This window comes from Ursus arctos, unplaced genomic scaffold (genome assembly GCF_023065955.2).
Source record: "Ursus arctos isolate Adak ecotype North America unplaced genomic scaffold, UrsArc2.0 scaffold_4, whole genome shotgun sequence".
Lineage (NCBI taxonomy): Eukaryota > Metazoa > Chordata > Mammalia > Carnivora > Ursidae > Ursus > Ursus arctos.
The window spans coordinates 2,118,595-2,132,297 of record NW_026623056.1 but is presented as its reverse complement, the minus strand read 5'-3'; positions in this window follow the sequence as shown (position 1 = coordinate 2,132,297).

The window sequence follows — 13,703 nt, the reverse complement described above, 5'->3', positions numbered from 1 at the left end:
AAACCTTTCTGTTCTTTGTTATGAAAAATATAAGTAAGCTTTGCCCCAAATTGCCTTTAAGTGTTTATTGCATTCTTCTTTGTAAATGTATGCCTTTTCTAGACTCTTCATGCAGACAGCGCTGTTGATAAAAAAATATAGTATTAAGGGCTAATCTCTGAAGATGTCACTTAGGTTGAAAATCAACATAACTAAAGAAGCTATGATCATCTCTGCAGTTGGGAAGAGTTTATTGGTCACTTAAATTGGAGAAAGTGCCTACTGCATCTTTCTTATAGTTCATAGTAGACTTCTTAATTATTGGTGATACCAGTTATTGATTTCAAGTCAGGAGTTCCTATTCAGCTTAAAAGTCAAGATCCCTGAAAGAATAACTTATATTAACGTTTCTTCACCTGTATTTCTCATTCAGTCTTCGATTGAGTGCAATTGGGTTTCATCCCTTCTCTTCATGAAAGTCAATTCTGTTAGAGTGGGGAGAAATCTTCCATTTTCCGAATGCAAGGAATGTGCTTCAATCTTCACTTTCTTGAAGCATTTACCTCCCCTGGGTGCTATCCTCTTCTAATTAATTAGAAGAATTAATCTCTCTTCATGGTTTTCCTGACCAGCTTTTTCTGATTATTATCCTTTCCTTTCCTTCTTTTTTCCAACACAGTTTCCTCTTCCTCCGTAAACCCTTTCTGAGACAGAGTTGAAGGGTCTGTATTTGGCCTTATACTTGTCTCTTGGGATCTTTCAACCATTCCAATGACATCAGTCACTGTGACTATCTCTACCTGACCTCTTTCCTATCTTCAGACCCACATATTCAGTTGCTTACTGGACATTTCCAACAATGTCTTACAGACATCACAGAAGTATCCAAAGTGAATTCATTGCCTCTCCTCTCAGTTGTGATTCTCCTCCTTCACACTATTTTGATGAAAACGCCCATCCAGTCTACCAGCAAGAATCCTTGAAGATTCTAGGAGTCTTCCTATTGCCACCTCCCACTTGTACCAAGCATTTACCAGTTTCTATGAATTTTAGAAACTAAATATTTCTACAGTTTATTACTTTTCTCTACTCCCACTTCTTTCTTCATTAATTCAGGTCATCATCATCTCTTACTCAGTAATTGTAGTAATTACTAATCAATAGTCTTTCTGTCTCTATCTATCTTTCCCCCCTTCAAAACTTCTTTGACAATTCCATCAGAGTGAAAAATGCAAATCTGATCTTATTATTTCCATATTAAACAGTTGTTCTATTAATTAGTGGCAGAGGGATGTTGAAATTTCCTACCATAATTATAAATTCATCCATTTATTTTTGCAAAAATGTTAGTCTCCTGTGAATTTGTCTGTGTTTTGTTTGTTTCTATAAAGTTTTGCTCCACTTACTTTTAAGTTCCACTATTGGGAGCATGCATGTTTATTTATTTATTTTTTTAAAGATTTTATTTATTTGAGAGAGAGAGCACAAGCAGGCAGAAGGGCAGAGGGAGAGGAAGAAACAGACTCACCACTGAGCAGGGAGCCCCATGTGGGGCTCAATCTCAGGACCCTGGGATCATGACCTGAGCCAAAGTAAAGGCAGACACTTAACCAACTGGGCCCCCCAGGTCCCCTGGGAGCATGCAAGTTTAGACGAATTGGATAACTTTGGTTAATTGACCTGGTTATCATTATGAAAATTTCTCTTTATGTCTGGTAATTCCCCTTGTTTTGGTGTCTACATTATCAGATATTAATATAGTCATAATAACTTTCTTCCTATTGCGTTGTGCATGGATGGTATGTCTTTTTCCATCCTTGTACTTTCAACCTATCCATGTTGCATTTAAAATGCAATTCTTGTAGAGATCATATATTAGTATTAGTATTTTTTTAAACTATTACTAATTACTCTTAGTAATCATTTTTAATGCCTCTGACAGTATCACTTTTTATTTGGCATGTTTATTCCATTTACATTTAATGTAACTATTGATATGGTTTGCTTAATGTTTAACATCTTTTATTTTCCATTTGTTTTTTCTGTTTTTCTTTTGATCTTACTTTCTTGCTTTTAAAAAAATTAATCTAGGGGGTGCCTAGGTGGCTCAGTTGGTTAAGCATGATCCCAGGGTCCTAAGTAAGGAGCCTAATTTTCCCTCTTTCTTTGACCCCACACCCCACTCATGCTCTCTCTCTCTTTCTCTCAAATAAATAAATAATAAAATCTTTTAAAAAATTAATCTAGTATATTTTAGTGTTCTATTTTACCTAACCTGTTGGATTTTTATTTTATTTTTTTATTTTTCTAAGTAGTTGCTCTAGGTATTCATCTTTAACCTATCATATTTTACCTTAAATTAATGTTATTTCACTTCACATATAATGTAGGAAGCTCACAAAATTATAATCCACGTATCCCCATTTTATCATTTTTACAATTCTTATGTGTATTAGCATTACATCTTATAAATCCCATAATATAAATATTGTTTTGCTTTAAGTAGTCAGATGTTTTTCAAAGAAATCAGACGAGGAAAAATAATTAGCGGCATATTTGTTTCTTTATTTCCCATTTTCAACATTCTTCAATTCTTTCTGCAGATCTGCAATTCCAAATGGTATCATTTCTCTTCAGACTGAAGAACTTCTTTTAGCATTTCTTGTAGTGCAGGTCTGATGGCAAGAAATTCTCTCAGCTTTCATTTATTATGTATTTATTTATCTAAAAATGTATGTGATTTACCTTCATTTTTGAAGGCTATTTTTTGCTAGCTATAGGATTCTAAGCTGATTTTATATTCTGATTATTTTCTTTTAGTACCTTAAAGATATCAATCCATTGTGTCTGACTTGCAGTCCTTTTAATGAGATTGTTACTTCTTTCTGTGTGTTATACATTTTACTCTGGTTCTTTTTAGAAATTTTCTCTTTACATTTGGCTTTCAGTATTGTGACAGTGATATGCCTGGGTGCACTTCCTATGAATTTATTCTACTTGAGATTCTCTGAACTTCAAGGGGTTTTAGTTTATGTATTTTTAAACATATGAGGAACTATTTCAGTCATTATTTTGTAAGGTTTTTCTGTCCTGCCCCATTCTCTTTCCTATCTTTCTGGGACTCCAATTACATATATATTCGATGGCTTGATACTGTTCCACAGGTCAACTAATGTTTCTGTTTGGTGTATTTTTTGTCTTTTCTTTCTATGCTTTGCTTTTCAGAAAAGTGGGAATTGAAAAATAGTACTGTATTTTTTCTCCTCCAGAAACTTTCTTCTCTCAACTGTTGGCTATAGTGAGGAGGTCATTATTCACATTTTAGCAACAGTTCATTTGACTGGGACTGAGCTGCAGCTCACTTCTGATTAATGCAAGCCTCAACCTCCAGTTTCCTAGGGAACAGCTAGTCCCTTTGTTCTTACAAGGATTTGATGTGGAATTTCATGTACTCCCTTTTGGATTCCTCAATTTCAGGCATAGGGAGAATATGGGAGATGGGACAGATGATATGTTTTCTTACAGTTTATCAGTCCTGCCTTCACATCCATTTTTCTCAGTAAATTTGGGGTAGGGTAGAGAGGATTTGCTGTGTTGAGCAATTATTGTATTGATAGTCTTTCAAACTCCAAAATTTCCCACCTGCCTCCACTATTGCCAGTAGCTCAGCTAGCTTTGTGTCCACCCAGTTAAGTTCTGGGTCTTGAGAAGCCATCTGCTCTTCCTACATCCAGACCATCCAGGAATCACTATTCTCTTATGAAGGGCTCCTCTCTCTGGAAATCAGTTCATCAAGACTTTCATGTCTCCATTGTTCTTTGATAGTTCCACATAAGTGTGATTTTTATATCATCCATATTTTTTGGTGGTTCCATGGGTGTTAAGGTCTTTACTTGGAAGCAGAAAGTCCCTAGAGAACTTCTAAGTATTTTTTGAGACTCTATTCAAGTGCTACCTCTTAGAGGTCTTTACAGAACTTCTCATTTGAAACTAATTCTTCTTTTGTGGCTCCTATATTCAGTCCTATAGTATCAGCTGTGATTCTTTAGAGTACCTAGTTGTTTATACGATTTATCCTTCTGTAAGATCATAAAATGTTGGAGTCCACAGCCACATTTTGTTCATCCATTTAATGCCAATAAATAGTAGATTTTACCTCACAATAGATACATAATACAAATTTGTTGAATAGACCATATTTTCTATAGCCTTCCTGATCTCTAATATGCTGGGGGTTTGTTGTTGTTTGTTGGCTTGCTTTTTGTTGTTTTTCCCATCATATGAAATTCTCTTCCTTTCCTTTATCTAGGAAACTCCAGCTTATGCTTAAACATCCAGCTTTGTCAGGCTCTTTTTAGTTAGACCTTCCTCATCCTCTTTAAGAGCATTTACCACAATGTATGATAATTTTTATTATGTCCTCATCTCCAGCCCCAGAGTGCAAGCTATAGAAGATAGTAGAAAAACATAACTTAGTGTGGTTAAAAGAACATTGGCTTCAGTTTCAGATGAATTGGGGTTTATACAGACTGGGTTTGTGCTTAATAGTTTGGAAAATTTTAGCTAGTTTCTTAAGTTTGTTGAAACTGACCATGTACAATGCCTGACACGTAATTGACACCCTATAAATGGCACTTATTATCACTGTGTGGTATTAATGGAATATTTGTTGTTACAAAGTATTCACAAAATGTTGAGTGAGTGAGTGAATGAACAATAGTTGTAGTGATTTCATTAAACTTTCATCAGCTTTAGCTTTTTCTTGGATTATCTGTGTAAACTACTTCTTTCTTATATCTCAGATTTGTCATTTTTAACAGTTTAGCAATGGCTTTCAATTAATTGTTCCTAGATAAGTTTTGAATGAAGTCAAGTTGGCCTGTGATAATACCCTGCCTATTTAAGAAAAAATGTATTTATAATGTCATACATTCTCAAAATTTGCAAATATCAGATATCTAAAATTAAACCCTCTTTCATGTGCTATCATAATTCTTTAGACAAAAAAGAAGGGTTTGTAGTAAATACCAACCAGTCGTGATAATAAATGCTCTTTATATAATTGATATGTACATATTTCATAATATATTCACGAGGTGTAGAAAACATGTTCTAGCTAATACAACACGCACATCACAATTTATGGCCTATAGTTATAAAGTTCATAAAAATCCAGACCAACCATTTTTCTGAAGGATTGGGGATTTTTTATTTTCCATAGTAAAAGAGTATTATTGACTATGTTATCCAGTTCTTCAGAGAATCTTATTTTTTTATGTTTGTTGTAGACTGACAATAGTATATTTGGCAAGATAAAATTAATTTGCATTTCTCAGTTATAGTCAAGTCATTTCTTCGCTGTGATAAAATATTGAAAAGGAAAAAAAAAAAAACCAGTAAGACATCCTGACACATCTATACATTTCTGAAACATAAACAAAATGAAGAATTTGAGAGTCCACAAATCAATTTTTCACTGTAGATATTCATTATCTGCTCTCTTGCTTGACTGAACAGCTCTATGACTGAAAAAGAATTAGAGCTCATTCATTTTTTCCCCTTCTTGTAGCACATTCATGAAACAAAGTGCCAAGATGAAATAGGCACACTACCAACTTCCTAGATTTTTTTTCTCCTGTACCTCAGGATGCTACCAGCCCAAATATACTTTATTTATTTTCTCTCCAACCCCTGTGCCTGATTTTCCTCATCTGCAATTTGCAATTTGCTGAGCCTAAAGTCATTCTCATTTTACATGCAGCACAATCTTTTTTTTTTTTTTTGCCAGTGAGTTTGAGTTTAGTATTTTGAAAACCACATAAGATTCCCCCCTCCCCACACCACCAACAAACACTGCTGATTCAGCAAGGCATTTTTCCTCTTGAAAGGCAAAGCCATTTCTAGTGAAAGTTCCCCTAAAGATGATTTGTTTTTTCTTAGCCTTATAAGTTTTGTCATCGTCTGCATTTCTCTCAGCATAAAAGGCTCCCTCCTGCCTTTCCCTCTTATTTATTGGCCGCTGTACCAACAATAGTTTTCCTGGAAGCAGGGACATTTCTTTCCTTCTGACTTCTTGCTGGTCAACACAGCTCTCCACTTTGACATGTTACATTTGGGAATAAAATATTAATATATGAGGCTAGGTGGTGTTTCAAGAAAGATAAAGTAAGGAAATAACACATATTTGATCATTTTCCTATGCCATGGAAAAGTGTGTGTGTGTGCATATGTTGTAATGGGATAAGGAGTAATTTGTTCATTTTTAAAAGGGCATCATGGGCCATCCATATAGTCCATGTAAGGTGACTTGTGCATCTTTGCAAACCTAAGGCAGTCTCTTCCTTATGCAAATGAAATTTAGCAATTCAATTGGTTGCTGAAAAAAAAAAAAAAAACCCTGAAAAATGCAAAGGAATTGGAACCAGGGAACACAAGTGAGAAGTAGAAGGCGGTTATGGAAAGGAGCCAGATTTCTACCACTGAGAAATCTCTGTGCTTAACTAATATCTCATCAGTTCTGCAAGCCATAGCTGAGTTTTTCATGTTTATAAATGAGATACTCAAGGATTTAATGATTAGAAAAGAAAAAAAAAGGTAAACAGTGTTATGCTTATCATATGAGACTAGGGCACCATTCCTTTCTCCCTGGTCTTTACAACAACAACAAACAGATCTGACATTTATTGTGATATTTTATTTAAGTCCTGTGAAAAGCAGAGACAAATGGTGGTAGTTTAAATTTCCAAAGTAATTTTGCTATATCTCAGTTTTTATTACTCTTTGCTCTTAGGAAGAAAAGGGCAAGAAAAATTGTTAATGTAATTATTTTCCAATTAAAATGTTCATTGACAAAAACTTAAAGACTTTACTGTAACACCATCATTGTGTTTATTTTGAAAGAACTTTATCATTTGCACACTCTTATTCATAAATCATAAATATTTATAACATGACCAGGCATTCATGACTAGTTTCAACAAAGCAAAGCAAAACAAAATGAGCTGCTACTTCTTAATAATAAGTCAAATCTGAGTATAAAAATATAAAAAAAAAATCCCTGGGTTTATGAACCCCAATTTTACGTACTTGTTTGAAATTGTAGAAGAGTCTATTTCAATATCATTTTAGTATAAAAATAAATATAAGTAATATTCCTTTTTATATACATAAAATATATTTCAAATGTGATCAGATTAAGATTTTCTTGGAACTTAGTAGCCCATTTCTTCAAAATTTGGTTTATGGACTATCTGCCTCAGAATTATCTGGATCAGGGCTTCTTAAACCATGTGGGAAAAAGGTCTTTTTTATTTTATTTTTTTTCTTAATCTCTAGAGGACTGAAACTTTGTTGTATGTTCTGTGCAATGAGTCAGGTTCACTAATTATGGGGCTTAGATGTTGCACCAATGTCAGATTGTCCAGAAAGTTTCTAGTCCCTTAGTCCCATTATCTCTACTTCTTTCTTTCAGGAGGGTAACAAATAGTTTGCAAACCCACAGTCATCCTCAAAGCACACTTCAAATAGCACTGAGTTAGCAGGCTTATGAAAGTCTTAATCAGAATCTTGTGACGTGGATCTTAGGGATTGGCATGTCCCTAGGTGATATGTATGTATCCAAAAGTTTAAGCACCGTCACTTTTAGATAAATCCAAATATTGTCATTGCTCTCAATCACAAGCCCATGCAACTTAATGTCAATTATAATACTTTATAGAACAAAACAGTTTGTAACAGGGAATGTACTCCACAGCCAAGCATATGGTCTTCCCACAGTCTCTAACAGTTACTGTCTGGACACTGCATTCATTTTTCATCATCTGAAGACCCCTATTCTCTGTCCATTAGACATATTTGGCCTTTTTTTCTTCCTTGGCTTTCAAAGGATTACATCAGATGATTCATTTCTCCTACTTCTGCATTTCTTTTATATCTTTATTTATTTTTTACTGCTTATTCTGGCCATCAGCCTTGCTCCAAGTTCAATCTTATCATTCTTAAATTTTTACACTTCTTTCTTCCTCAGTGATTTTACCCCCTGTGATGACTTCCCTCTATCATCTGTGTATTAACAATTCCAGTGTTGTGATTTTAATCCAGTGTTTTTTCTACGACTCCACTCTGCCTATAAGGTTATCATCCTTTAAAGTCTTTTGTTCCTTTCATTGTTATCTGTGCCAGCCAGTGCTAACAGCCTTTTGGCTCATGCCTTGAAAATGGCCACATAAGCTACATTCTGTACAGTTTTGTGACATGCCATTCAGGTGTACGTCAAAGTGAATGTTGTCCCCTGGAGTTGTGCAGCGTGGTAGTCCTGATTCTCTCGACCACCCTGGCTTGCAGCCACGCAGACAGACTTACTTTACATGGTTTACATCGTCATTCATTTATACATTCAACAATCGAACGCAGTCGGAAGCAGCTGACACAGAGCCAGGGAAATCCATCTTGCCGCAGTCAGCTCTACTGCATGACGGTGTAGAATAGAGGACAAAGATGGATCTGAGGGCAAACAGACCCAGGCTTACCATGCCAGTTTACATCTATTCAGGAACTGTATTTTTGAATGGATTCGATTGGGCCCCCTTAAGCAGAAATTTTGCCAGGAAAGCAAGGAATTCTGAAATCATGCCATGGCAACTATCTTCCTCTTCAAGTAATCCCTGAGTAAGATATAAAAGTATAAAGCAAAACAAAGGAATACCTTATTTTAACTGAGGTCTGGACGCAAGCCTTAAAGTAGGACTCCAGTAAGTGAGGGTGAGCCATGCAGAGGCTCCTTTTATACCAAGTAAGCCAAACCCTCAAACCAAAATGGGCCACGTGGTTTCTCTCTTCATTTTATACTTTGGCATTCGTGCTTCCAAATTTGTAACTTCTAATATGTATGGACAAAAGGGCAAAATGAGCCAGAATCAAAGAGAAATATAAAGAAGAGTAAAGAAATTGTGTGCCCTGGGGTGCCTGGGTGGCTCAGTTGGTTGAGCAACGGATTCCTAGGTCATGGGATCAGTCCCGTGCTTGGGCTCTGTGCTCAGCAGGGCATCTGCTTGAAGATTGTCTCCCTCTGCTCCCTTAGTTCTCTCTCTCTCTCATAAATAAATAAACCTTGAAGAAGAAGAAGAAGAAAGAAGAAGAAGAAGAAGAAGAAGAAGAAGAAGAAGAAGAAGAAGAAGAAGAAGAAGGTGTGTGCCCTGGTATGAGATAGCTGGCTAAGGCTGCCTCCTGAGTGAGACTCAGGCCAGACCATATACCCATATACCTAGACTTAGCAATCATGTGGTGAAGGAAAGATGAGAGGATGGTAGGATCACCGTAAGGGAGCAGGCTCTGCCACTCCCCTCAGCCCAGCCTGTGCTGAGCAGAAGAGAAGGGAGAAGGGGGACCACCTAGAGCCATGTGTTGACTTTCAACCCTTTCAAATCCTTTTAAAACATGACTCGTCAGGGGCGCCTGGATGGCTCAGCGGTTAAGTGTCTGCCTTCAGCTCAGGGCGTGATCCTAGCGTTATGGGATCGAGCCCCACATCAGGCTCCTCCGCTATGAGCCTGCTTCTTCCTCTCCCACTCCCCCTGCTTGTGTTCCCTCTCTCGCTGGCTGTCTCTATCTCTGTCAAATAAATAAATAAAATCTTTAAAAAATAAAAATAAAAATAAATAAAACATGACTCGTCAGTCTTCTTCACTGTAGATATGGGGAAGGAAGTGCAGCTCTTTCTCTGCGCCAGAACAAAGGGGGCACAAAGAAAAAGAAGTCACAGTACCTGCTCTGAGGAAGCTCAAGGACACGCGTGAATGAAGGAAGCCGACCTGTAACTGTTCCTATTCCTGTCTACAGTGTCTGGCATGAGCATGGCATGTGCTTTAAAAATGTCACACATAGGTTAATTGATGTTGTCATCAAAATAAGAAAGTAAAAATCTTCCTACTTCTCCATGTTTATTATTACAGAAGCACATTGATGTATCATGCTATCCAGACCAAATATTAACCTAGAATTAGATACTTCAATATTTTAAGTGTATCTTTGTCAACATTACTTTGAGCAAAGGTGTCCAGCACAGAGTGTCCATGTATATCATTACAAAACTCACCAAGCATAGTGCTTGCTGCTCTTTCTTGTACGCGATCTTGTCTTCCCAACTCTGTATTGATTGAAATACCAATAACAGAATATATTACCCTTTGAAAATGTGAACTTAACTAGTGTTAAATGGTATTGTCTGAGCGATACTTTCATCATGTAGGAGTACGGAAAAAAGTTTGCTTAGAAACAATTTTCCAGGTTTCTTCTGATCCTAACAGTCTCTTTGCATTTCTTATATAGAATACAGATTCTCGGGACTCTTGGAGATGCTGAGTCAGTAGATCTGATGTGGGGACAGGAAATTGGAGTTTTTAACAAGTACCCCATGTGAGTCTTAAGACCAAGAAACACAAATTCTAATATTCTACAATCTATTGTAATCCCTTGGACCACAAAGAACATATCACTAATGGCTGCATCAGAGTTAATATTGCACTGAGAACAGAGAGGGTGTTCAGCACCGATTTAGTTGATCACTGGTGAGCGTTTGACAGATTCTCAACCTTCAATTCATATGCACAGTTTATAGCCAGTGGTGTTTGGATGATGACTTAGAGGTGAAAATGGATGATTAGAAAAAAAGATTATCATATGATTTCACTCATATGTGGAATTGAAGGAACAAAACAGATGAACATAGGGGAAGGGAAGGAAAAATAAAATAAGATGGAAACTGAGAGGGAGGCAAACCATAGTAGACACTGAACTCTGGGAAACAAACTGAGGGTTGTTGGAGGGGAGGGCAGTGGGGGAAGGGATAATCGGGTGATGGGCATTAAGGAGGGCACTTGATGGAGGGAGCACTGGGTGTTATATGCAACTGATGTATCACTAGATACTACCTCTGAAACTAATTTTTAAAAAGAAAGAAAAAAGTTATTGTGATTTTCAAAATATTTCACAGTTCACAAAGTATTTTTATTATGTGCTCTCTTTTGAACCTCACTGCAGCCTGATAAAGTTGTTAAAGCACTATTATTGATATTTTACAAATGTAAAATCATGGATGTTTAGAACTTGCTCACTTTTTCCTCAGCTACTGCATGTGGAATTAAGATTCCAATTCTGGTCTTCCCACGGTAGCAGGCTACTTTCCTGCCTGCCTGTTCTTATTGTAAACCCTGCACAAGAGAATTCACTACTTTGTTCCTGCACAAAAAGACCAGTATTGCAAGTGAAACCAGCTTGTGCCAAAATTGATAATTATCATATACAAAACATGAGACCAAAAGTGGAATATTCAAGATCATTATTCCTTCTTAAGAAAGGCTTTTAGTAATTTTTTTGAAATATTTTTTTAATTAAAGAGAGAGAGAAAATGAGTGGGGGGAGGGGCAAAGGAAGAAGAAGGAGCAGACTCCCCTCTGAGCAGGGAGGCAAATGCGGGGCTCCATCCCAGGGCCCCAGAATCATGACCTGAGCTGAAGGCACCTACTTAACCACTGAGCCACCCAAGCACTCTGATTTTAGTAATTTCTAATGACTTCAAGAAAATACCGTCTAGTCCAATCTATAAATCCTCATATCTCATCATTTTCCCACCACAATATTGACCTTCGTTCTTCTAAAGGACATAAGTAAATGGTGTACTTTTGAGAGGGTTGGGGAATGAATCCTAATGAGTCAGCAAGAAATTTTTAAGTGTTCCTTCAGAGGATGAATTGAAATTAGAGGGATAATTGAACTACCATTGCAGGTGCTTGTAAAATGTACAGATTCTTGAGGTCCACCTCAGAATGACTAAATCAGAATTTCTAGGATTGGGTCCTTTATGGGATGTATATGATACTTAGACCAGACTGCCAGAGAGAGCTTAACCTGATTGTGTATAAAGGTGTAAATCTTGGGGGCGCCTGGGTGGCACAGCGGTTAAGCGTCTGCCTTGGGCTCAGGGTGTGATCCCGGCGTTATGGGATCGAATTCCACATCGGGCTCCTCCACTGGGAGCCTGCTTCTTCCTCTCCCACTCCCCCTGCTTGTGTTCCCTCTCTCGCTGGCTGTATCTATCTCTGTCGAATAAATAAATAAAATCTTTAAAAAAAAAAAAGGTGTAAATCTTTTTTCAAGGAGCTAGTTCCCTAAGTATATGTCGAACTTGTGGCAACTTTCTGTAGTACCTATTAGAATGGATCAACATTAATGAAGAGTTGCTTGTTTGAGGCACATAGCATTTTGTCTCAGAGGAATTGGGGTATCAGATGCTTGCTTCTTGATGACAGAAAAAAACATGAGTTTGAGAAATGAAAGGACAGAGCAGCATTTTTTACCAAGTCAATTGTTATTTTGTAATTAATCTCAATCGTCTGCATATTTGGGGGAAAATAAGCAATGGTGTTCTTTGACAGGATTATTAAATCCTAAATTGTGTCCATTTGTATGTGGCTTGTATTTATACAATCAGAAAAGAAAATAACGTTCATGCCAACAATCTCCCAACAATTTCCAATGGGAATAAAATATTTTTAAAGTCTACAGATAGCAAATATTGCTCATCCATAAACTATATCAGGCCTGAAGGAAAAGTTAAAAAGAAAAAGTTGAGAAACACTTTGAAATGTTAAGTTATAGTACAACTCCACCCGATGGATTTCTGTTGAATTTCACTTGTATTGAGAAACACTATATATATATATATATATATAGGAGATGCCATCTGAATTTATATTTGATCACAATTGTGTAAAGATTAAACGAGTAGTGATATGGATAGAGAAAGGGCTGAAAGAAAATACATACATATACAAACAGCTTTTGATATGTGCAGAAAACTTGGGGTGAATATATTTTCTATATTTAAAATATTTTCCACATTTTCATCTGTTTGTCTATATATATCTTTATATACGTAAACTTAATAATGAAAAAGGTCAGCAAAATACATTTTTAAAAAGTAAGAAACATTTTATAAAGTGCCGATGGGCAGGTTTTTGGGGCTGTCTCCATGATAAAAAGGTTATGCTGTATCCTGTTTTTAATTGGTTGTGACTTGTAATCCAGTAGTTCAATAAAAACAGAAGTGAGATAATTGCATTTTACTTCCACCTTTTCCATTAACTTGGTTTGCTATTATGGGCAAATAATTTAATATCTCTACTTCGTTTTCTTCAGTGAAATGAAGACAACCACATTAACTTTTTTTTAAACTTTAGCATCAAGAATTAATTGAGGCAATGACTGGAAAGAATTGCTAGTACATGAAGAAAATATTCATTAATATTCTGCAAGATAATATCATTATTTCTTGGAGCAGTTTAGAAATACTAGCAACCTAAAACTTTTTTGTAAACTAAACCTAAATAAGTAATGCCAAAAAATAAACAAGATCTTGATAAAAATCAATAAAAATGGATAAAATAAGTAGCAATGGAGATTTGTTTACTTGAACATAAGAAATAATTGGATGTGCTTCATGAATCAGTTAAGCCTTAAGCTGCTAAAAAAAAAAAAATCACATACAGTGGCTTAAATAAGATAGAAGTCAATTTTTTTTTTTTAATGTAAGAGTCTAGAAATGGGCATCCAGACTGGTAGAGACACTATCACTAACATTCCATTGAATTATAAGAATTTAGTCATATAGTCACACCCAGCTTTAAGAGAGGCTTGGAAATGTAGTCCCTAAGTGGTTAACTCTATTA